General features: G+C 47.2%; 1 protein-coding gene and 1 long non-coding RNA gene across 2 annotated transcripts in view; one reads left to right on the forward strand and one right to left on the reverse strand.

Moving 5' to 3' along the window:
- PPOX (protoporphyrinogen oxidase) overlaps positions 1-11,396 on the reverse strand; it is a 66,987-nt gene extending 55,591 nt beyond the window's left edge. The window contains exons 1-2 of the mRNA XM_069950251.1: positions 11,121-11,396; positions 10,948-11,034 (exon numbers count right to left, since the gene is read on the reverse strand). The gene's annotated coding sequence lies outside the window, so the exon portion shown is untranslated. The remainder of the gene's footprint in view (positions 1-10,947; positions 11,035-11,120) is intronic.
- Positions 11,397-15,695: 4,299 nt separating this feature from the next.
- LOC138770932 (uncharacterized) lies at positions 15,696-18,790 on the forward strand. Its single transcript, XR_011359527.1, has 5 exons — positions 15,696-15,792; positions 16,766-16,831; positions 17,028-17,072; positions 18,086-18,136; positions 18,582-18,790. It is a non-coding gene; the product is annotated as an uncharacterized lncRNA (long non-coding RNA).
- The last annotated feature ends 249 nt before the right edge of the window (positions 18,791-19,039 follow it).

Consider the following 19,039-nt stretch of genomic DNA (forward strand, 5'->3'; position numbering starts at 1 on the left):
CTATACAGGGGGGCTGAGTACTATATGATGCACTATACAGGGGGGCTGAGTACTATATGGGGCACTATACAGGGGGGCTGAGTACTATATGGGGAACTATAGGGGCAGCTGAGTACTATATGGGGCACTATACAGGGGGCTGAGTACTATATGGGGCACTATAGGGGGCGGCTGAGTACTATATGGGGCACTATACAGGGGGGCTGAGAACTATATGGGCACTATACAGGGGGGCTGAGAACTATATGGGGCACTATACAGAGGGGCTTAGTACTATATGGGCACTATACAGGGGGGCTGAGAACTATATGAGGCACTATAGGGGGGCTGAGTACTATATGGGGCACTATACAGTGGGGCTGAGTACTATATGGGGCACTATACAGAGGGGCTTAGTACTATATGGGGCACTATACAGGGGGGCTGAGTACTATATGGGGCACTATACAGGGGGGCTGAGTACTATATGGGGCACTATACAGGGGGGCTGAGTACTATATGGGGCGCTGTTGAGAGGGACACATTAAAGGCCACAACTTTAGCTTTTCCTTTCAATATTCATAGAGCAGGAGATTTGCAGCAATGTGTCGGGGTCCTGGGACCTGTTCTTTCTTGTTCATGTTCAGTATTGCAGTATTGTAGAATTTTTCATTGTTTTTAGGTGTTTTTATATAGTATCACATCTTTTTATTGTTTGATGACTTGGAGCGCCGGCTCCTTTATATGACATGACCTGTTCTCTTTTCTTGCTGTATGTTATAGTACTATATGTCATTACTGGGCACCCCGGACCTATCTAGCAGTGCATGGTCTACCATTTCTTGTGTATTGTTGGTGGACATAGAAAATCACCACTTTGTTCTCTGAGAGATAAGCCGCCATCTGATCTGCTTTTGTTTATTGAGTCTCCAGAAAATCATCTCTCAGAAATTTATCAGACTCTTATCCATTTCGGATCCTTTTCTGGCTACAGAATAAACATAACCAGAAGTCGGCTCCTTTATTTAGGATCCCGCCATCTATATTACCTCAAAGTATCCGGGCGGAGGTCGTGTCCTCCTCCATGTCCTATCTGGGGATACAAATCGCTCGTTCCCCTTTCTCTCTTTATAATTTCAATAATAACCCGATGATTAATTCTATAATACATTTTTTTTTTTAATTTATAATTTTTTTTTTTTCCCGATTTAAAAGAAGAAAAAACATACAGTAATTACAATCATTTCCAACCCAATTCAGTATACAAGTAAAAAATACATAGCATAACATCCCAGCCTTCAAGCCCCCCTCCCCCATACCCGGAAAACTCCGGACCCGTCTGTGCCCAGACCGATGCCGGAGTCCACCAACCATTCCTAACTACCCCCTTCCCCCCCCTTCCCACCCCTGGAAGCAAGAGGTATATAAAAAAAAATAAAAATGGAAGTTATAAGTATATTAAAATAGTCAATTAGTTAATGGCTCCCAAACATATTATATCGGTTCTTCTAGTTGCCGTATCGTTCTTATCTTTACTCTTCATTCCAACTTCCTCATTTAAAGAGGACCAATCACCTAAATGTAACTGTCCCTATTATGAAAGTATATCTCTCCCTAACTCTATTCATGAAGATACAGACTGCATTTGCAGTCTGTATCTTTATACTTTACCTGATCCTCTGTTCCCTGGCTGTTCCGGTGGGCGCCGCCATCTTGATGACGTCACTTGCGTTCCAGCGGTGCGTTCCAGCGTGACGTCATCAAGATGGCGCCGCCGCCGGAACAGCCAGGGAACAGAGAATCGGGTAAAGTATAAAGATACAGACTGCAAAGGCAGTCTGTATCTTCATAGATAGACTTCATGAAGATACAGACTGTATTTGCAGTCTGTATCTTTATACTTTACCTATCCTCTGCTTCAGTGCCGCACGGCCGGGCGCCGCCATCTTGATTACGGGCCTTGCGTTCCACCGCTGGAACGCAAGTGACGTAATCAAGATGGCGGCGCCGGCCTTGCTGCACCGAAGAAGAGGATAGGTAAAGTATAAAGATACAGACTGCAGAGGCAGTCTGTATCTTCATAAATAGATTAGAGGAAAGGGACTAGAAAATACACAGCGATCTTGCGCTGTATAGCGCGAGATCACTGTGTATTAACGGAGCGGCGGGCAAAGGATCATGGGAACCTTTCCTGCCGCTCTGCATGACGGGAGTTTCCTGTCTCGCGCCGGCTCTTTTGAAAAGAGCCGGCTCGAGACAGGAAAATAAAAAGTGAATAATTAAAAAACGTGACAATAAAAATAATGAATTATATTTACAAATGTTAATAAAATGATGATTTACATCTAATTAGGGAAAAAATTTTTTTTAACTTTCGTCCATGATTGGTTCTCTTTAAGCAAAATCTTTTTGCACCGCTTTTCACTGTTGCCACAATGCATCCTTTCAATATTTTGTATCCTTGCTACATTGGTCAGCCAGCACCCTTTAGTAGGGGGTCTGCCCTTATCCAATTTTTCAGAATCAACCATCTAGCCACAAAGAGTAAATTAGAGATTAAGTGTTTCCCCCTTTCTAACTGCATAGTACATCCAAGGATTATATAAAGAGCGTTATAGGGGATAACCACCCCAGTTCTGCTTGTTATGCAGTCTGTGATCTCTGAACATGAGAGCAGCTCCACATCATATGAGTATAGTCTGCTTTCGGCAGATCACATCTTGGGCAAGAAGCCCCTGGGTGTCTACCCATTCTAGCCATTCTCTCTGGTGAATAATGTCATCTATTAACAATTTTAAGCCGACTTATTTGGTGATTTTTATTAATTGACACCAGTTCCCAACTTGCCAATACGTTATCCCATTCTTCTTTGGAGAAGATTCCGATCTCCTTTTCCCAAGCTACTCTCTTTTTCTGGCCTGAGAATACCACTAAAGTATCTTTAAGGGATTTATACATTTGTCTCAGTTCTCCCTGTTTATTACCCTTAACCCCACTTAAAGAGAACCTATCATCTAAATTTCACTGTCCCTAATATTAAACTATATCTTTCCCTAAGTCTATCTATGAAGATACAGACTGCCTTTGCAGTCTGTATCTTATGCCTTACCTACTCTTTCGTATCTGTGTAAGCAAGGCCGGGCGCCACCATCTTGATGACGTCATTTGCGTTCCACCGTTGGAACGCAAGTTGCGTCATCAAGATGGCGGCGCCTGGCCTTGCTTGCACAGAAACAGAGGATTAGGTAAAGTAGAAGATACAGGCTGTAAAGGCAGTCTGTATCTTCATGAAGTCTATTTATGAAGATACAGACTGCCTTTTCAGTCTGTATCTTATGCCTTACCTACTACTTCGTGCCGGTGCAGCAGGGCCGGCGCCGCCATCTTGATTACGTCTTTGCGTTCCACCGCTGGAACGCAAGTTACGTCATCAAGATGGCGGCGCCGGCCTTGCTGCACAGAACAGAGTAAGTAAAGTAGAGGATACAGACTGTTAAGGCAGTATGTATCTTCATGAAGTCTATTTATGAAGATACAGACTGTCTTTACAGTCTGTATCTTCTACTTTACCTAATCCTCTGTTCTGTGCAGCAAGGCCGGCGCCGCCATCTTGATGACGTAACTTGCGTTCCAGCGGTGGAACGCAAAGACGTAATCAAGATGGCGGCGCCGGCCCTGCTGCACCGGCACAGAGTAGTAGGTAAGGCATAAGATACAGACTGCAAAGGCAGTCTGTATCTTCATAAATAGACTTCATGAAGATACAATACAATACTCCAGTTTACCAATTTGAATATATTTTTGACCCTCTGGGGCATCACTCTTGTGGGTCTTTGCCTTGACAAGTCTTTTGCCTGTTATCTGCCTGCCTTGTCTATATATATATTTTTCTCCTGCGTGGCTTGTGGTTAGTTTACCACTACTCTATTCTCTAATTTTTGAGTCTGTTTCAATACAGACATTTATATATATATATATTTATGGTTATTGCCTCCATTTTTAATTATTATTTATTATTTTCTAGCTATTAGTATGATATTTAGTATATATAATGTTTGTAGTGTATTGGGCTATATGTTATATATGACCTGTTCTGTGTTTGGTCTCCAAGGGATGTATGCATAATGGATTACATAGAGCCCCATGTGGGCTGTGGTTCCTATAATTGACACTAGATGGCGCTGCAATACATTTCTCTGCATTACTTATTTTCTCTAATATGTGTTTCAGTCACATCACTCACACATCATGTGTCACCTATTTCACTCTTATTTTTGTATTTCATCTAATACACCAGTTTCACCTGTATTATTTGACATTGGGGCAGTGAATATTGTCCTGCCTCTTTATATATATGTCACCTAGCACCAATAGTTAGACAGCATTATATACACACACATGTCACTTAGCACCAATAATTAGACATTGTCATATACAAACACACATCTTCATTTCTCATGTCTCGTGACATATTTAATTTTATTTGATTCAGGCTACCATCCAATTTGGGGTCAGTTCTGCTTTGCGGCCGTGGATTGTTCTTTGTTGTTCTCTGGTTTTTGGTCTGTGCGGTTTTGGTCCGTTTGTATTCAGTATGGGTTATTTACCAACTTTTATAATACCAGTGCAAAAGAAAGATACCTATCTTATATATCCATCTATATTGCTTATGAGACATTTATATTATATCCCCTGTATTCATAACATCACTTTTTCTTTCCTCTTTCCCTTTCCCCCTTTTTTTTTTTTTTTTTTTTTTTCTTTTTTCTGTTTTCTATTCATATTATCTTGTCATCCTCTGTATATTTCTTTAGATATGAATTATATTTGTTCAGCACTAGCACGTTTGCGCACGTTTTGCACTTACACTTGGCACTTGCACTTTATTTATTTTTTGGCATGCTCACTTTATATGATAATTGTTGTGTATATACATGTATTTATTTATATCTTAGCACTTCTTCACTTTAATTTGATATTTAGGTGATGCAGCCATTGTATTTGCCATTTCCATCCCTATTTTTGGTCTTTATATATATTGTCATCCACAGCCCACCTGTTTGCCCTCTCTTAAGATGGCGTCCGCATCGGGCGCGACCTAATGCGCATGTCCGGCCGGCTGCTTGATCACGTGATCAGGACCGGATCTGGCGTAGGGCACATCGACCTTGCGTCACTTCCGGGTCATCGCGCGGTCCGTGGCTGGCACTGGCGTCCGCACTAATGGCCGCCATGTAATTCGGTGCAGGTGTAAGTACTATAGCCATTCAATTGGGCAACAGGGCGGACTATATAGCATCCCTTTGGTCTCCCCCTCATCACTCCCTGAGGAAGCGAATAGCGAAACGGTGTTGGAGGAGTGTGAGGTGGGAGTCCTGAGGGGCTGGGAATGATATCCCTGGGTAATGTTGTTTATGTGCACTTGCCTATACTTTATCAGATTTAGCTATGCAGCTTGTGTTTTTTGGTCATGTTTGAGCACTTGCACTTTATAATATGCATATAACCGGGCTGTATACTGAAAATTCATGAGTATTGTACATATGCACTTGCACTTTATTTTGTAAACATATACCTCCCCTCATGCTTGGTCTCCCACCTCCCAGGTCTTTATTTGTTTTTATATTTAAATTTTGTCTTTAGTTCTTATTTATTTTTTGCGATATTTCTCAACAATAAACTTTTCTGATTAATTCAATTGATATTTTGGTTATTTGAATATCGGATGGGTTTCATAGGTGTTTAGTTCATGAAGATACAGACTGCCTTTACAGTCTTATACTTTACCTAATCCGCTTGTTTGGTGTAGCTAGGCCGGGGGGGGGGGGGGGGGGGGCGCCATCTTGAAGACTTGACTTGCGTTCCAGCGGTGGAACACAAGTGACGTCATCAAGATGGCGGGCCCCCACCGGCCTTGCTGCCGCTCTGCATGACGGGAGTTTCCTGTCTCGCGCCGGCTCTTTTGAAAAGAGCCGGCGCGAGGCAGGAAAGTAAAACAGAAATATTTAAAAAACGCAGCTTTAAAGGGAACCCGACCCCCCCGTTAGAGCCCCATATACTTACCTAATCCCGCCGGGTCCCGGTCGGGTGACGGAGATCTCAGCCGCTGCAGCCCGGCGCGCGCGCTGAGAGATAAGTCCAACGCTCATAGAGAATGACGGAGCGCTGGACTCTCCCGTCATTCTCTATGAGCGTTGGACTCATCTCTCAGCGCGCGCGCCGGGCTGCAGCGGCTGAGATCTCCGTCACCCGACCACCTCCAGAAGCAGGACTCGGCGGGATTAGGTAAGTATATGGGGCTCTAACGGGGGGTCGGGAGCCTGTCACCCCGGCACGGGGGATAACAGGTTCCCTTTAAAATTAATTAATTATATTTACAAATATTGTTAAAATTAGGATTTACATCTAATTAGGGAATAAAAAAAAATTCATTTTCGCCCGTGATTGGTTCTCTTTAACGTATCTAGTACTTCATGGTGTTGTACTATAACATCCTTTTTCCCTTAGTACTATGTGCAGCGTGTGCAATTTGTACGCGATAGAATCTATATATTTCAGGCAACAGAAACTCCCTTTGTAATTCAGAGTTTAGTGTAATAAGTGTTTAGTGTGCTCCCAAACTTTCCCCCATAACTTCACCTTAGATATGAGGCAATATTTCCCTCATATCCTATGGGATTCCATATATTCTAAGAGGTCCACAGATCTACATTCATCTTCCTCTAGTAGGAACTTTCCTAAAAGGGAACCATTACCCTTACAAATCTGGTGCAAAACCATAGAGATAAAGTATATCTTAAAAGTCGGGGAGACTGAGACCCCCTTTATTTTTAGGTGCAGAGAAGGTATTATATTGAGCTCTAGCTCTTTTCCCTGCCCATAAAAGTCTATTGAGAATATGTTCTAATTCTCTATAGAAGCTTTGTGGTATCCAGACTGGTGCAGCAAGTAAAAAGAAAGTAATTTGTGGTTGGAGTACCATCTTAATCAAAGCGGCGCAATCCGCCATACTCAGAGGAAACCTGGCCCATGTCTCAGCTTTTTGTTTAAGTTTGTGTAGTAAGGGTTTCAGATTATATTGATAATATCGGGATACATCCCTAGGGATCTTCACTCCCAAGTATTCCAATCCATCGTCCACCACTTGTAAGCCTGGTGTATCTATTGGTTCACCTTTAGGATTTTCAATTATCATAGACTTATTCCAGTCAATCTGGAAGCCCGAGAGCATCCCAAACTGCTGGAAACACTCCAAGACATATGGCAAAGTGTGGTTTGGTTGGCAGACAAAAAGAAGAAGGTCGTCTGCATACAATATAACCTTATCTTTGCAGCCAGCCATCCCAAAACCCTGGACCCGAGGGTTCAGCTTCAGGGAGTTGGCTACTGATTCAATGTTAAATGCAAATAGTAAAGGAGACAGGGGGCAGCCCTGACGGGTGCCCCGTGTCAACTTAAATGAAGATGTAATGTTACCATTCAGTACCAAGGATGCAGATGGATTCGTGTACAGCATCTTAATACAATCTATAATACGGTTGCCAAAATTAAATGCATGTAGGGTCTCCCAGAGGAAATCCCACTCCACCCTGTCGAAAGCCTTAACGGCATCTATGGAGCGGGGCACCCCAGGATCCAACTGAATATTAACCATTGCCCGTTCTAAGTTGGAAAAGATAGATCTACCAGATACAAAGCCGTTTTGATCCTGACTTATCAGTAGTGGAGCTACATCTCTTATTCTATAAACAATAAGCTTAGCAAAAATGTTAGCATCTGCATTAAGCAGGGATATTGGGCGATAAGACCCAACATCCAATAAATCTTTGTTCTTTTTGGGGATCACAATTATGTTTGCCTCTGCCATAGAGGGGGGGGGAGAACACCTTTATCACAGGATTCATTAATTAATTCATAAAATATTGGAGCAAAGGCCGCTTGATATTTCTTATAGAATTCGAACGGTAATCCGTCCGGGCCAGGTGCTGAACCGTTAGGTAGCTGTCTCAGAATGATATTCAATTCTTCCCTACCAAAGGGGGCATCCAAACTAGCCCTTTGATCTTCCGTTAAGGTCTGAGTTATTGTGGTCTCTAAAAACGCTTTAATCTGATCTGTGGGAGGGGTACCCTCTGATCTATATACGTTTTGGAAAAACTCAATAAATGCGCCCTCTATATCTTGCGTTGTGTTAACTATTTTCCCATGCTTATCCCTAATGGCTCTGATCCCTCTCTTCTCATGTTGGGCTTTAACTATTGCGGCTAGTATCTTATTCGGGGTACCTTCCGGGGTAAATCTCTTTTGGGACTGAAACAATACCTTATTATGTGCCTTTTGGATCAAGAATGTTGAGTAGTGTTCCTGGGCTTCTCTAAGTTTAGTGAGGTTCTCCTCTGTGTCTGTTATGCCATACTTAGCTTCCCAGAACTTCACATTTTGATCTAATTCCCTCTCTTTCTGTCGAAATTTCTTTTTACAGTGTGAGATTTCCCCCAAGAGCACACCTCTCACGTATGCCTTGAGGGTATCCCACACTATTTGGATAGAGGCTGTCCCCTTTTACGATCCCAAAAATCTCTAATCTCAGCGTCTATTTTGTTCTGGTTATCTATAAGGTTAAGCCAATGTGCATTGAGCCTGAAGAGATTACCGCCTCCCCTAGGACCCATCCCCACATTACATCGTATTTCCAGAGTCATTGGTGTGTGGTCTAAAATGGTTTTGGCCTCATATTCCATTTTGGTTATTTTATCCAGTCCCATAGAGTTACAAAGAACCATATCTATTCGGGAAGCTGAGGGATGTGTAGTACTAAAACAAGAGAAGGTGTACGTCTATGGGTGCGATCGGCGCCAGACATCATCCCATCCCGCCTGCCGGGCCAAACGCGCCAGGGGGGATGGGGGGAGGAAGGACGCCGCTCACCCCGACGATCCATATTAGGATCCATTACCGCATTGAAGTCCCCCATCAGAAAGAGTGGTATATCAGGTTTATCTTTCATAAAAGCTAGAAGTTTCAGTAGAACGTCTTTAGAGAACGGAGGGGGAATGTAGACAGCTGCAAGTATCATCTCTTCTCCCCAAAAGGGACAGTGGAGAAAAATATACCTTCCCCTGTCATCCAGTTGTTTTTGGATTAACGAGAATTCGAGGCTATGATGAATAAGAATAGATACGCCTGCTGCATAGTTAGAAAAATTGGCATGAAACTCATAGCCGACCCATCGTTTTTTAAGTCTGTTTTCTGTCTCTGCAATTACATGGGTTTCCAGAAGGCATATCACTGCTGGAAGGTGTCTATCTATTAAGTCAAACATTGCCTTTCTTTTAGTTCTGTCGGCGGTCCCCCTCACGTTCCAAGTCAGAAACCTTATTACTTTCATTTAATTAAGGAAAAAAAAAAAAAACCAACAAAACCTTATACCTCTCGCTGCCCACCCAACCCTTCCCTCCCCGCCATCCCCTCCCTTCCCTTCCTCCCGTTCTGACTCAATAGCTAGTTCGAGTCTCTTCATTTGCCACTAACTCCGGTTCCCCACCCCCCTCCCCCCCTTCCACACACCCCAAGCATCATATTAACAATTGAAACAGATACCAATAATGGACCATTAATGTACCATATTCCCCACCGAAGAATAGTTTACATTTCCTCATTTTCTTGTGTGGCGAGTCCTTCTCTCTCCATCCACTCATGAACCTCCAGGGCAGAGTGGAAAAAGAGAGTGGAGTCGGAGTTCTCTGATGTTAAAGGGGTAGTCCACCAAAAAAATTTTTCTTTCAAATCAACTGGTGCCATAAAGTGCCAGAGATTTGTAATTCACTTCTATTAAAAAATCTTAAGTCTTCCAGTACTTATCAGCTGCTGTGTGTCCAGCAGGAAGTGGTGTTTTCTTTCCTCTCTGACCCAGTGCTCTCTGTTGCCTCCTGTGTCCATGTCAGGAACTGTCCAAAGCAGGAGCAAATCCCCATAGAAAACCTCTCCTGCTCTCCAGACTGGAAATAATACAACTTCCTGTTGGGCATACAGCAGCTGATAAGTACTGGAAGGCTTGAGATTTTTTAATAGAAGTAAATTACAAATCTCTGGCACTTCATGGTAGCAGTTGATTTGAAAGAAAAATTTTTTTGGTGGACTACCCCTTTAAGGCTTTCTCTTTGTGTGAGTTCTCTGATATAAAGGCCTCTCTTTCTGTGTGAGTTCTCTGATATAAAGGCCTCTCTTTCTGTGTGAGTTCTCTTATATAAAGGCCTCTCTTTCTGTATGAGTTTTCTGATATAAAGGCCTCTCTTTCTGTGTGAGTTCTCTGATATAAAGGCCTCTCTTTCTGTGTGAGTTCTCTGATATAAAGGCCTCTCTTTCTGTGTGAGTTCTCTGATATAAAGGCCTCTCTTTCTGTGTGAGTTCTCTGATATAAAGGCCTCTCTTTCTGTGTGAGTTCTCTTATATAAAGGCCTCTCTTTCTGTATGAGTTCTCTGATATAAAGGCCTCTCTTTCTGTGTGAGTTCTCTTATATAAAGGCCTCTCTTTCTGTATGAGTTCTCTGATATAAAGGCCTCTCTTTCTGTATGAGTTCTCTGATGTGAGGGCTTCTTTCTCTGTGTGAGTTCTCTGATATAAAGGCCTCTCTTTCTGTGTGAGTTCTCTGATATAAAGGCCTCTCTCTGTGTGAGTTCTCTGATGTGAGGGCTTCTCTCTGTGTGAGTTCTCTGATATAAAGGCCTCTCTTTCTGTGTGAGTTCTCTGATATAAAGGCCTCTCTTTCTGTGTGAGTTCTCTGATATAAAGGCCTCTCTTTCTGTGTGAGTTCTCTGATATAAAGGCCTCTTTTCCTGTATGAGTTCTCTGATGTGAGGGCTTCTCTCTCTGTGTGAGTTCTCTGATGTAAAAGGGTGGAGAAGAGAGAGTTAATATGGGAGTAGGTTAGTCTGTCCAGGAGAATGTTAGTAACTCACTCCACATACCTTGAAGGATTAGATAGGAGTTTATGCTTGGTTATGCCCCTGGCACTGGATTACATAGCACAGTTCCCCATACATTTGTCCAGCTCCCTAGGGGGGGAACCATGATAAAGGATATTAAGGTATGACCAAAATTCCAGCCACTTACAGCGGTGTCCAGATATATCAGCACATACCTTTTGTTATATGTCAAGATTAAACAGTATCCCCTGCTCCTCCTGCCGGGGCGGTCACAGGGCCTTTGTTCCCGTGTGGGGGGGGAGAGCTGCAGGGATTGAAACAAAACTGTCTCTCAAAGGCTGATACATTCAGCCGTCCCATCATTTCATATTAGACTTAGAGCTCCGGGTTGCCAAGGTCATGTTCCCGGGTCTTTAGAGATGTTAAGTGCACCTGGTGTTGCTGGTGCCGCGTGTGTCCTCTCACCGGCCAGACGCCATGCAGCGGCCCGGTCTCTTCCTGGACCTGCCGGGTCTAAATGCGCGTTGCTTCCTGGGAGGGAGAGGGAGGTATGTAGGGGCTGCGGAGCGATCCACCACAGACACGTCGGTCCGGCCTGTTCCCTTCACACAGTACTGTGTGCTTCCGCCTCCTCGCCCGATGCCTTACCATACGCCCGAATCCGGGTGCAGGCCTCCAGCCTTCGTGCGGCTCAAGTCGGGCGGTTCGTCCTGCAAGGCCGTCATGTCCCTAGCACCAGGGCCCAGTCCGAGGACCGAAACCAGTTCCCATCCCAAGTAGGGACTACTTCCTCGGCATCTTCAAACAATTCAGCCGCTTGGTGAGTGTGGAGTAAGGAGGGCGATGGAGCCTCAATTTAGTAGATCAGACAGGTTTCAATGTCGCTTAAAAAAAAAATTGATGTCACGACCCGTCTATACCTGAGAGGTCCAGCAGGGGGCGCAGTATATGTAGACATTACCTGTAAAAAATAACAGGGCCCTTCCTGTGCTTTCGGCACAAACATACAGCTACCCGCGTCCCCCCCCCAGCTCGCTTTCCAGCCCATAGTGCAACCATCCCCCAAAGCCCCCGCCAACCCCCCTGGGCTGCCCAATTGCCCCAGAAGTACCAGCCCCGTCCTGTGCAGCGGGGTGAATGCTCCTCTATCGCGGTCCCCGCTGTCTCTCTCCCGCTGCAGTAATTGGTCATGTTGGTCGGGAGAGAGACAGCAGGGACCGCGACAGAGGAGCATTCACCCCGCTGCACAGGACGGGGCTGGTACTTCTGGGGGGGGGGGGACGGGGGGATGGTAGCACTAGGAGCCCCTGTGTGTGTGTGTGTGGGGGGGGGGGGGTAGCTGAGTCTTTTCTCCCCTTCTCTGCTTAACCCTTTCTTCTCCTCCTCCAGCCGGCAGTCTATGGCAGCACATGTAAGTCCTGAGATTCTCAGATTTGTCTCCATTATATTGTAATAGATCTGAGCAGAGAAGGGTGTATATGGGGGAGGGGCCGGGCAGGTGAGGATGTGTATGGGGGAGGGGCCGGGCAGGTGAGGATGTGTATGGGGGAGGGGCCGGGCAGGTGAGGATGTGTATGGGGGAGGGGCCGGGCAGGTGAGGATGTGTATGGGGGAGGGGCCGGGCAGGTGAGGATGTGTATGGGGGAGGGGCCGGGCAGGTGAGGATGTGTATGGGGGAGGGGCTGGGCAGGTGAGGATGTGTATGGGGGAGGGGCTGGGCAGGTGAGGATGTGTATGGGGGAGGGGCTGGGCAGGTGAGGATGTGTATGGGGGAGGGGACAGGTGAGGATGTGTATGGGGGAGGGGCCGGGCAGGTGAGGATGTGTATGGGGGAGGGGCCGGGCAGGTGAGGATGTGTATGGGGGAGGGGCCGGGCAGGTGAGGATGTGTATGGGGGAGGGGCCGGGCAGGTGAGGATGTGTATGGGGGAGGGGCCGGGCAGGTGAGGATGTGTGTGGGGGAGGGGCCGGGCAGGTGAGGATGTGTATGGGGGAGGGGCCGGGCAGGTGAGGATGTGTATGGGGGAGGGGCCGGGCAGTTGAGGATGTGTATGGGGGAGGGGCCGGGCAGGTGAGGATGTGTATGGGGGAGGGGCCAGGCAGGTGAGGATGTGTATGGGGGAGGGGCCTGGCAGGTGAGGATGTGTAAATGGGGGAGGGGCGGGGCAGGTGAGGATGTGTATGGGGGAGGGGCCGAGCAGGTGCGGATGTGTGTATGGGGGAGGGGCAGGGCAGGTGAGGATGTGTATGGGGGAGGGGCCGGGCAGGTGAGGATGTGTATGGGGGAGGGGCCGGGCAGTTGAGGATGTGTATGGGGGAGAGGCCGGGCAGGTGAGGATGTGTATGGGGGAGGGGCCAGGCAGGTGAGGATGTGTATGGGGGAGGGGCCTGGCAGGTGAGGATGTGTATATGGGGGAGGGGCGGGGCAGGTGAGGATGTGTATGGGGGAGGGGCCGGGCAGGTGAGGATGTGTTAGTGATGTTGTTTCTTTGTGTTTTTCAGCTTCATCTCTGCTGTCCTGGTAAGTGACTGGACGTTCTCTCTGTATGAGGCCGTTGTTATAGGGAGAAGCTTCCCCCATTAGCTCCTTCTAGAAGGTTCTCCCCATCTCAGGACTGAGGAGATGTTACTGGGATCGGCCATCACATTGTCACCGTCCGGCCGTACAATCAGGCGGCTACACGGCCACTTTAGCTTTGTCCCCCATTGTTTTCCCCCGGGCGACTACTCTGCCAGTGCGGAGACCGCTTCTATCCCAGTGATCGGGACGGCTACAATGTCTGGCAGAGTCGGAGCCTGGGAGCTCCACCAGCAGCTGCTTCACTCTAACACCCTATGGCCGGGCTGGAAGTTAAAGGGGAACGCCGGAGAAAACCAACTGGTGTCAGAAAATTGTACAGATTTATAATAAATCACCAGTCTTCCCATACTTATCAGCTGCTGTATGTCCTGCAGGAAGTGTTGTATTCTCTCCAGTCTGACACAATGCTCTCTGCTGCCACCTCTGTCCATGTCAGGAACTGTCCAGAGGAGGAGAGGTTTTCTATGGGGATTTGCTGCTGCTCTGGACAGTTCCTGACATGGACAGGTGGCAGCAGAGAGCACTGTGTCAGTCTGGAAAGAATACACCACTTCCTGCAGGACATACAGCAGCTGATAAGTACTGGAAGACTCAAGATTTATTACAAATCTGTATAACTTTCTGACTCCAGTTGATTTGAAATAACATTTTTTCACTGGATTTCCCCTTTAACCCTCCAACAATCAGACAATATACCAAGGCTTGCTGTGGTGGGAAACCCTTTCAGTGCATTGGTTTTCATCCCTTTCTATCTCCAGTAACAGCGCCCCCTCCTGTCCTCAGGCTGGGGAGGGGGTTGCAGCTCAGTCCCATTGAAGTGGCAGCTGTAATCGGGCCGAGTCTCTGACCCCTAGAACAGGAGCCTTATATATAATGGCCGTCCCTGAGAATGGAGGATGAGAGATGAATGTAACCGAGAGAAGAGCAGATATTGTGGCGTCTTATTGTCCTGTGTATTGTGTCACTAACAGGTCGTATATCCTGGAGGAGGACATACTGTATGGGGACCAGCTGGCCAATGAGATGTATGTATAGTATATACCATTCTGCTCTAGTCACATAGCAGCATATAGACGTGTATACTCAGGTCTCTTCTCCTCTCCCAGCTGGCAGTACAGGCTGATGAACGGCCCCGGCTTCTTCAGGTACCGACCACTCTCCTTCTGCTTTATAACAAATCCCATCACAATTCCTTTACCCCATTGATGATTTTCTGTAGAGGGTAAAGGTCAGTGATGGTAAGAGACGTTGTATCTTCTATTGCAGCAATAACCCCCAGTACATGAGCTACCACTGGTGCCCGAAACCAGAGAACGTGGAAAGTCTCAGGTATGTCTCCCCTCCCAGCCGCCCACCACCCGTCTTATGGGCCCAATACCAGGACTGTCAGGGATAGGGGGGCAGCTGCCCAGCACCAGTCTTATGGGCCCAATACCAGGACTGTCAGGGATAGGGGGGCGGCTGCCCAGCACCAGTCTTATGGGCCCAATACCAGGACTGTCAGGGATAGGGGGGCGGCTGCCCAGCACCAGTCTTATGGGCCCAATACCAGGACTGTCAGGGATAGGGGGGCGGCTGCCCAGCACTAGTCTTATGGGCCCAATACCAGGACTGTCAGGGATAGGGGGGCGGCTGCCCAGCACCCGTCTTATGGGCCCAATACCAGGACTGTCAGGGATAGGGGGGCGGCTGCCCAGCACCCGTCTTATGGGCCCAATACCAGGACTGTCAGGGGTAGGATGGGGGCGGCTGCCCAGCACCAGTCTTATGGGCCCAATACCAGGACTGTCAGGGATAGGGGGGCGGCTGCCCAGCACCCGTCTTATGGGCCCAATACCAGGACTGTCAGGGATAGGGGGGGCGGCTGCCCAGCACCAGTCTTATGGGCCCAATACCAGGACTGTCAGGGATAGGGGGGGCGGCTGCCCAGCACCAGTCTTATGGGCCCAATACCAGGACTGTCAGGGATAGGGGGGCGGCTGCCCAGCACCAGTCTTATGGGCCCAATACCAGGACTGTCAGGGATAGGGGGGGCGGCTGCCCAGCACCAGTCTTATGGGCCCAATACCAGGACTGTCAGGGGTAGGGGGGCGGCTGCCGCCTCTCTTACCTCCATTCACGCGGCCCCTCCATTACACCCCCTCCTCTCTGAATGGCCGATGGGAATGAGGAGGACTATGATAGTAATAAATGTTCCTTGTACAACAGGGAGGAAAGTCCAGAGGAGAGTAAGAAGGACATAGAGATGACGATCAAGCATCTGAAGAGAGCCAACAACAGAGCCAAGAAGAGGGCCATAAGGATCATGTAAGTAATAGATTGTGTCTCCTACTATACAGGAAGATTACACATTCCAGACGCCTCATTACCCCCCGATATCACCGCTATACACAGGTAACTGCCCCTCCTCACCATGTCACCGCTATACACAGGTAACTGCCCCTCCTCACCATATCACCGCTATACACAGGTAACTGCCCCCTCCTCACCATTTCACCGCTATACACAGGTAACTGCCCCCTCCTCACCATATCACCGCTATACACAGGTAACTGCCCCCTCCTCACCATATCACCGCTATATACAGGTAACTGCCCCCTCCTCACCATGTCACCCCTATACACAGGTAACTGCCCCTCCTCACCATGTCACCCATATACACAGGTAACTGCCCCCTCCTCACCATGTCACCGCTATACACAGGTAACTGCCCCCTCCTCACCATGTCACCGCTATACACAGGTAACTGCCCCCTCCTCACCATGTCACCGCTATACACAGGTAACTGCCCCTCCTCACCATGTCACCGCTATACACAGGTAACTGCCCCCTCCTCACCATATCACCGCTATACACAGGTAACTGCCCCCTCCTCACCATGTCACCCATATACACAGGTAACTACCCCTCCTCACCATGTCACCCATATACACAGGTAACTGCCCCCTCCTCACCATGTCACCCCTATATACAGGTAACTGCCCCCTCCTCACCATATCACCGCTATACACAGGTAACTGCCCCCTCCTCACCATATCACCGCTATACACAGGTAACTGCCCCTCCTCACCATGTCACCGCTATACACAGGTAACTGCCCCCTCCTCACCATATCACCCCTATACACAGGTAACTGCCCCCTCCTCACCATGTCACCGCTATACACAGGTAACTGCCCCTCCTCACCATGTCACCGCTATATACAGGTAACTGCCCCCTCCTCACACATATACACATACAGGATATATAGAGGATATAATAAATGTTCCTTCTACAATAGGAAGGACATCAACGAGATGGAAGCTCAAATCCAAGAGCTCAAAGAAGCCGAGAAGATGGCGGCCATGTAAGTGATCAATTGGGGGAGGGGGGTAATCACACAATGGGGAAGGGGAGGGGGGTAATTACACATTGTGTGATTACCCCCCATTACTTGTTGGGGTCTCCGGCCTCCATCGCTCCTGTAACCCTCTATGTACCTTCCTAATGACCCCCGCCAATGATAGATTTCTATGTGAGATGATCTTTTCTGTGCACAATAGGAAGGAGACCAGAAGACCCCAGTGGGGAAGTCGCCTTGTGAGCGTGTAAGTAGTCAGAATGTGTGTGATAGTATACAGGATATTACAGGACGTTCCATCTAGTGGCCGATCCAGGCCCGGCCGCTCCTATACATAGTGACCTGTGCTGGAGACATCACTACTCCGTGTAGGTGACGGCCGCTCCTATACATAGTGACCTGTGCTGGACACATCACTACCCCGTGTAGGTGACGGCCGCTCCTATACATAGTGACCTGTGCTGGAGACATCACTACTCCGTGTAGGTGACGGCCGCTCCTATACATAGTGACCTGTGCTGGACACATCACTACTCCGTGTAGGTGACGGACGCTCCTATACATAGTGACCTGTGCTGGAGACATCACTACCCCGTGTAGGTGACGGCCGCTCCTATACATAGTGACCTGTGCTGGAGACATCACTACTCCGTGTAGGTGACGGCCGCTCCTATACATAGTGACCTGTGCTGGAGACATCACTACCCCGTGTAGGTGACGGCCGCTCCTATACATAGTGACCTGTGCTGGACACATCACTACTCCGTGTAGGTGACGGCCGCTCCTATACATAGTGACCTGTGCTGGAGACATCACTACTCCGTGTAGGTGACGGCCGCTCCTATACATAGTGACCTGTGCTGAAGACATCACTACCCCATGTAGGTGACGGCCGCTCCTATACATAGTGACCTGTGCTGGAGACATCACTACTCCGTGTAGGTGACGGCCGTTCCTATACATAGTGACCTGTGCTGGAGACATCACTACCCCGTGTAGGTGACGGCCGTTCCTATACATAGTGACCTGTGCTGGAGACATCACTACCCCATGTAGGTGACGGCCGCTCCTATACATAATGACCTGTGCTGGAGACATCACTACTCCGTGTAGGTGACGGCCGCTCCTATACATAATGACCTGTGCTGGAGACATCACTACCCCATGTAGGTGACGGCCGTTCCTATACATAGTGACCTGTGCTGGAGACATCACTACTCCGTGTAGGTGACATGATCATTGTTACTTTGTGTGTTTTAGGCTCCGCCGTCTCTTCTGCTGTTGCTGCAAAACCACCGACGCAGAATAACAGTGAGTATCCAGGATCCATTCTCATCCATCTTCTTTACATAAAGCCGCCTGTCTCCTATACTTCCCACCAGTAGGATTATTGCACATATACAGTATTGTACATATACAGTATTACACATATACACAGTATTATACATATACAGTATTATACATATACAGTATTATACATATACAGTATTATACATACACAGTATTATACATATACAGTATTACACATATATAGTATTGCACATATACAGTATTGCACATATACAGTATTATACATACACAGTATTATACATATATACAGTATTACACATATACAGTATTGTACATATTCTCCTTCCTGCTCCTATGTGTACAGCAGATATACTCCCTCTCATTACACACCGGCCTCCATCTATTTGCAGGTTTGGTTTTATTTTCAGACTGAATAAAAGTATTTTTCTTCCCTTTGGTTTCTTAGGAGATTCTTCGCATCGTATATGAGGAGACCCGACCTATTTCTCATTGCCGGCAGTCATCAGGGGTCTAGTGGCCTGTATCCAGTATATAGTTCAAATATTTTATTGAGTTTCACATAATATAACATTGGTATAGAAGAAAAGTATCAGTAGCAGTATAAATTCACAAATATACATAACTAATAAAACAAGGCCGACAACAATAACTAAATCTTACTCCACTTATACATAGAATGTAGATAGTAGATATATAGTGCTATTTATCACAAGAATATAGTGTACAAATACAAAGTAAAGTTTACAAGAATGGATCTAGGGTGCCGGCAGCCGACATCTTATAATACCAGGTGGTTGAGGTAAAGTGAGACATGATGGGGCGTCTTTCTGCCTGCGAGAAGCCATGGATAAGGAATAGTTTCCATTTCTTAAAGAAGGAAGCTGTAAAGGCCTCCTTATTGCG

Source organism: Dendropsophus ebraccatus, chromosome 13, assembly GCF_027789765.1.
Source record: "Dendropsophus ebraccatus isolate aDenEbr1 chromosome 13, aDenEbr1.pat, whole genome shotgun sequence".
Taxonomy (NCBI): Eukaryota; Metazoa; Chordata; class Amphibia; order Anura; family Hylidae; genus Dendropsophus; species Dendropsophus ebraccatus.